Genomic DNA, 7,386 nt, shown 5'->3' with positions numbered 1-7,386 from the left:
TATCTTCCTGAATATCGCCATATCTATAAAAAGGTTGTCAATATTTATTTGTAAGTCAATGTATCCAATGTAAAATTTATATATTATCAGTATGTTATGTAAAAATTTACTACTGAAATACTACAATAGTTATGTTTTTATCAATGTGTTGATATCTTTATGGAAATTATTAGACACCTACTCCTAAACAACATGTAGGCATTGGTTTAAATTTTTTAAAAGGAGAGTAAGAGTAAGCTCACGTGGTAACGCCAGCCACAACGACCGTGACACTGCGTCTTTACCATCTCATTGACGTGCAAAGAATCGCTAACTGGACCACATACAACTGAAACAGAGCCCTAGTCCATGCAACAGTCGTGTGTGATAATCTAAACCATAGAAACCTATGCTATGCTTAAATCTTGAAGCTGCGTGTGGCGGCTACGGGCGTCACCGTGTAAGAACCGCCTTAAACAATAATTTCTATTTTACGATATATGTTGCGTATTTAAGTACCTGGTCAGTATGTACTGATATATGAATGTTTACATATTATTTAAAAATAATACATATGTCATAAGTATTTAATGTTCTATATACATTATTGTAGGTGTTTGTATGGACAATTGTTATATATGAATGTGGGTATTAATCAAATATGGAAGAGCAGTCCTGAGTACCGAACACTGGAGTTTGAACGTTCTCACGTGTGACGATGAGACCTCCTCCAACGTCATTCCACCTTTTTATCACCTATCTCTGGTTCGTGACCACTTATTTTCAAATTTTGAATTACTCTTTATCAATCTCACTTTGTTTCGTTCCGTCGTCACTCTCTACCTACCTAATGTTTGAAATGAGCACTCCAGCTCGTCTTCATCACTAACTTATCTGCCTCTGCCTAACATTTGTATGGCCAGCATTTATTTCTCTCGTGAGTTTGGGTGTAATTTGTGATTGTCTATGTGTGTGTCCATGGCACCCGCGATACAGGGTTTCCCTAGTGCGGGGTTATGTTGAGTGTGTGTGTTATTATTATTATCACAAAGTTTGATCTGTTTTTACCAGTTTCCATTTTAAATCATGTACTCCATTTTAAATCGTGTTTCCATCAAAATCCTGTAATATTTGTAAAAAATGCGACCCTTTCGGGGTAAATTTTACTGTCTCACGCCTTTTATAATATTTAAGTAAGGAGTGTTTTTGATATTGTACCTGTGATTTTATCATTCTTTTTGATATAGCCGTTCTATATTACACAATAAATTCATGTAGACCAAGTAATCAATTTTCCTGCTCCCCGTTGGCGATTTACAGCCTTTTCACACGTATATAAACAAAACATTTGATAACTTATACTCATTTATGAGCTTTTGGATACCCTATACAAATTTTTACCTGTATAAGAATACGCCGAAAATAACATTTGTAAACTGATCTCATTTAGTACTTACTTGCTTGATAAAAACGAACAGTTCTGAAACAAACGTTTCCGTCTTATCATCTATTAAAACTGTGCTCTGTAATAAATATTGCATGCAAATGCATACAACTGTCGCCCTAAATATCGGTTACATCTCGTTTGAACTCTGACCAGCAAAACGCAGTCGACACGGGCGCTCGTGATCGGCAGCGCATTTAATCGCCGCTCAACCGAAGCTCGTTAGGCTAATCGGAATCGAGTCGTGATCGGATCGATCGGCCCCGTTATGCCCTGGGACATAGCGTAATTTGGGGATCACCGCCGCCAACTATTCGGTTACGGGATGCAGTACAATTGGTGCACGATTGACTGCGATTTGCCAATTCGAAGCCAGCGTTTGCCTATTAAAGAGTATAATTACTTCATCGATGGGTACTTCACTGAGTTACTCCATCTAATGGATCTAAAGAGTACTTACCTACATCAGTTTTCTTACACAATTCAAATACTTTATAAAGTTAGCTGTATAATCGTATCGATGTTATCTACTGACAATTTTACTAATTTTAGCAATGCGTTACTTTTAGATGTAAACACCTCCGCGACTTTTCTTTACTTTGAATCAATATCACATGACCAACATCCATAGAAAATATCTCTAAAAACTCTATTACACAAAACAAAAATCCTTGTTATCTTTAAAGTCGAAAGATTTTAAAATCTCTACTAAAAATACAATCGAAAAAAACGAGTGTTTCCGTTTTTATCGATTGTATATTTATTATTTCAAATAGGCAAAGCTAATCTCATATTAAATGACGATGTGGCCAACGATGTTTGTCTAGTAAATTCCTATTCATTCTATCCTAGACTAGTCCTAAATAGTAGCTTTTGGAAAACACAGATGCCGGCAATTTATTCCATTCCTTTGGCGTACGCTACGTAGTCTTATTATGGAGGTGGTTGTGATAGCAAAAAAAAAAGGTGTTAAAGCAAACTCCCAGACTTTCGGGGTTCTTTCAGAACTCGAAGAGAGGCTCATAGAGATGTATTCAAAACATAATCGACACAGAATCTTTAAAACTAAATTCATGAACAATGAAGGTCTGTTTTCAGAAAAGTATAAGTATGTCAAAGTCAAGTTTGCGTCAATGTTTTGCCAAATCTATCTGAAATATATCAATCTGAATTTACAAAAAAACGAGCACACATTGCATGTTGAGCGCTAAGTAGTTGTTGACTTATATACTCCGCAAGATACTGCGGACACCAAAAACTGTTTACAGTCAAATCCGGAAATATCTACCATGAGTTTATTGTGACAGTTGTCGCTAACGACCGCGTAAATTACTTCACAATTTTGTATGGCAAATTATACAGCGTCATAGCAGTCACAAGAAGAAACAACATTTTGTATACAAACATTTAAGCGATAAATGGCACTGTAATCTCATGGCAGAGGTACTAGATTCACTAGTGGAACCAAAAATGGAAACAATCGGCCGAAAAGCAATTTTTCGACATTTCTCAATTCTGCCTCCTTGTCGTGGCTAACGCATTTCAATTTCGATAACTGTCGAGACTTTGGCGCCTAAAATTTTGCTTAACAATAAAACTAAGCCTACTTCAACTTCAATTTTTGTATCTATGGCTCCGTCGTTTTGAAACTAAACCCAAATAAGATATTAAAAACCGATTAGAGGGTGTTGTACGAGGGCGGTTTGAATTTAAGGTTAACTAAAAACTTTTTACGGAATTTATTTTTATTGCTTAATTTAGAACACTTTACTAAGTAACTGAAGTTACTTTTTAAAATTGGCGCGAAAACAAAAAAAAGTAGAAATAAAAAAGTTAGGTGAGGCCGATATATTTTTTGAAGATGGAGAAAATAGAATTTCGAGGTTGAAACAGAGGCTTTTTGATGACTTGTTGAAGAAGTTGGCATACCGCTGGTCAAGATATATAGAGTAAAACGGAGATTACGTCGAAAAATAAACCATAATTTAAAAAGAATGTTTTTTGTTCTTAAAGTCACGGACTTATCAAACCACCCTCTTAGATCTCGTTTCGCTGATTCCTTGTTAAATTGTCGATTATGGTGATTACGACAAGGAGGGCAGAATTGTTAAATTTGTTTTCTATCGAATTATTAAGAATTTTTAACAAAACGATTTTCCAAATTCCATAGCGTTGCCACAAAATTTATTTACTTCCTCCACATTACAACATCATTAAAGAACTTACATCCGTTCCTAGCTTTCGATTTTGAATCCCCGTACAAACGAATATTAAATCGGCTAACGGTCACACAACGAGCAGTCGCGCATTCGCGTTAATGTCTTTTGTTCTTTCAGCAATTAGGCGCGCGCATTTTGCTCGTACTTCGCATATTTTCCTCTTTACACAAAAAATGCTAATTTATTATCGAATATTGACCTTTGCCACATTGAAAATATTGACAATAATGCTTTAGTAATAGAAATAATGCTACGATTTGTGTGGTTATTTATAAATAACCACTCGAAAACTGTAACAACCTATTCACTACAATAGAGCTTTATCTTATGCCCGATTTACCTTAGTATTTATCATTATTGCGTTTATTTTAGTATTTATCTTTGTAGGTGATCTACACCGCCTAAGTAATTCATTCTACTTACTTTAATCAAATTTAAAAATTCTCCACATTCAATTTAATTTCAAGGTGCCCTAAAGGGCTCTACGTACGATTTCTTGGATAAAGTAGATCAAACATTACATTTTAGCAAAATTATCTCAATATTTACACTACGCCTGTGCCAACAAAGTTTACATTGTCTGTCTTTTATTATTAATTAAAATGCATAGAACTTATAAGGTAAATAAATTAAAAGCCCCATTTATATCCTTTCAAACCCCCCGATGCAAAGTAACGATAGTAAATATTGTTTACATACAAACCCGAGTCCAATGCATATTGTTCTTCCAAGTCAGTAAGTCATATTCGGCCTCGGCGCTTCCTACATCTCGTCGCAACACCTCATTACCGCTTCCTCTATTCGCCGCTAGTGTATATTCGCTTTACATTTACCGCACTCACTAGGTCAGTGCGCAAGGGCACTAATTGGGTTACGCAATTGTTTGTTTTATTTAATCATATATGTGTAACTAGTTGTAATTATTATTATGAGTAACCGGTTACGAAATTTTGATAATATAATGGAATGGTTTAAAACTGTTAAATAAACAATTTGTTTCGCTTCTTAACACCAAAGTTCTAAGCAAAATCAAGGCAAAGTCAAAAAATCATTTATTCCTAAGTAAATAAATTTACACTTGAAAACATAATTTTTAAGCTACACTTCCCTGAAAAAAAAAAGAACAAGCAAGGAACTCTAGGGGTTGCTCTTTTCAAATAAACTTAAACGCTATGGAATACCCTTTCAATCATCTTTCCATATATCTTTATCTAACACGTAGTCTTCAATTTTGTAATATGACATTTCAATTAAAATATTTTTAAAGTAAGTTTTAAAGTAATGAGAAAAATATATGCCCCGGAATCTTATCGTGAAAACGTATACCGTTCCCAATAAAAGAATCGTTTGCTTTAGTTAAACGAAATCGTGATACCATGTGTTTGGACTTAACTCTAAGGTTAATATTATAGATATCTTCTTTTGTAATGAAATTATGTATATTTTACGGTTATACAAAATATTTGCGTTAATGTGATGCCACAGTCATGATACCAGTCAGATTTACAAATTTCATGAAAAAAACATTAATTTAAATACTGCTTCGGGTCAATGCTTAAGATTATTGACTCTCATAAAGGATACCTTTTTAATTTAGAGGTCTGCAGTACGAATCCTTACGGTATACACCGTTATACTAGGAAAACCAATTATTTCACAAAAAATTTACTATAAAACAAATGCAATTGACATTTCAACGACGAATATTTCTTATAAATACCATGGTTCATCTACGCTAATTTGTAACCGATGATTTCACATTAAAATAGAAATTATTATTATATTATTTATATATATATATTAACACATACACATTTTACGGACACTATCAGGTAAATATTTACATTTTACATTATAATGTCGTTTTCATTTGCCTATAGTTAAGTCATACAGATAAATAAAAAACACTTATATACGTTCATTTATGCTACTACTAAACATGTAACTTTTCGCCAACTGGGAAGAAAACCATCATGATAAAACCTGGATACCGAAGAAGGTTCATATCCCTTGGAATACATGTGAAGTCCCCAACACACAATTGGCCAGCGTGGCGGACTAAGTCCAGCCCCTCCTTGGAGGAAACTCGTGCCCAGCAATGAACCGTATAATGGATTTTTTATTAAGTCCAATAGTTATATTGCCTTATAATTGGCATCCATAATTGAACAGAAGTTAATAGCAAAGTCGATAGAAAAGCATCGACTACTATTGCATTTATTTATTAATTTGCAGACACGTATACATTTAAAATCTTACACGCACCCAGTAAATAACAAATGCTATGAGCTGAAGTCAAATCGTTTTATTTTAATTATTTATTTTTTACATTTTAGGAAAATTCAAAGACAAATAATACAATTATAGAATATTTAAATATAAGTAGTAATCCAATGCTATTTACGAATTTCCACCAACATGAAACTATTTAATTTTAAAGTGCTTGACAAGCTAAAAAGAGATTTTAGGAGAAAAAACAAAGAACACAGTTACATAAAAAAAGTGATGCACTGTAGGAACGTAGAAAACTTCAAAATTGAATCGGTTTCTTTTCTGATGCACTTTATTAATATTGCTTGTCACAATATATTATAATTTTGCAAGCTCGTAACATTAGCAAATCCTTTAAGAACGCTTATGATACCAAGAGACGGAGCGAAAAAGTCGTGCGCCAGGTGGTAAAGGACACGCCTGTCCATAGCAGTTGTCACTGCCACTTAGAGCTTTAAATCGCAAAGATAAGAGGTTGACAAGTCCCATGTGCCTGTAATTTCACCAGCACCCTTCGAAACAGAAACGTAGTAATGTGAGTATTGCTGCTTGGCGACAGAAATAGGTAAGATAGCAGTACTTCCCGGGACGAATTCTTTCACAAGGAGCTCTACAGCTACTAGATCATTTGTACGCACACAGCTTCACTTAAGCTAACGTACTCGCAGCATTATAAAACACAAGTTTTGACAGTCTGGAATGTATGTATACGAAAGGTATGCTACAATTTCCCACACATCCATGAATAGGAGGCGGTTTTCTAGGGCCTAATCTAAAAAATACCACCTCACTGAGTCTTTGCGTGAACCGCGCATTTTTTATCGGATTACCCACAATACGTTAAAGCGCTAGCTGTGTCACAGATTATGAATTAATTACAGACACTAAGAGTGGTTACTATTGTGCAAGTAAACCGGGGGCTGGTGAGAATATCAGTTTAACTGCTCTTTAATTGATAATCATCAGTTCTTATTAGTTACAGTAATAGAATATCAATTATGTAGAATTGTTTTCCCTATTGCATAATATCAATAGCATACTACTTAAACTCTCATAAAGACGTAAGTTTTTTAGGATTGTGAACTTCGCAATGTTTTTCAACCCGTGCAGAGGTAATGAATGATACATAAAGATGTGAATAAGACCTATTTTTGTTTCTAAATTCGTGAGACCGGTGCGTCCTCGGACGAGTCGAAAAGCTGTTAAAGTACAGGCGCATGGGACTTGTCAAATGCCGGGTGACGAACGTAGTACGAGTAGTAGTGCGCCTCATCTCTTTCAGATTCTAAGTTAAAGCTTTCAAATCAAACCAAATTATTTATTTCGGACTAATCAAATCCATTTAGTACATGCAATAAAATGAAAAATGTTAATGAAACACATTAAGAAATAAATAATTAACGGACTATAAAAATTAATTACACAACATAAATGTTATAATCAAAATAAAAACGTAAATGAAAACACAACAAA

This window comes from Hyposmocoma kahamanoa, unplaced genomic scaffold (assembly GCF_003589595.1).
Source record: "Hyposmocoma kahamanoa isolate Upper Pololo Valley unplaced genomic scaffold, ASM358959v1 95, whole genome shotgun sequence".
Classification (NCBI taxonomy): Eukaryota; Metazoa; Arthropoda; class Insecta; order Lepidoptera; family Cosmopterigidae; genus Hyposmocoma; species Hyposmocoma kahamanoa.
Note: the sequence above shows the minus strand (reverse complement) of the source record.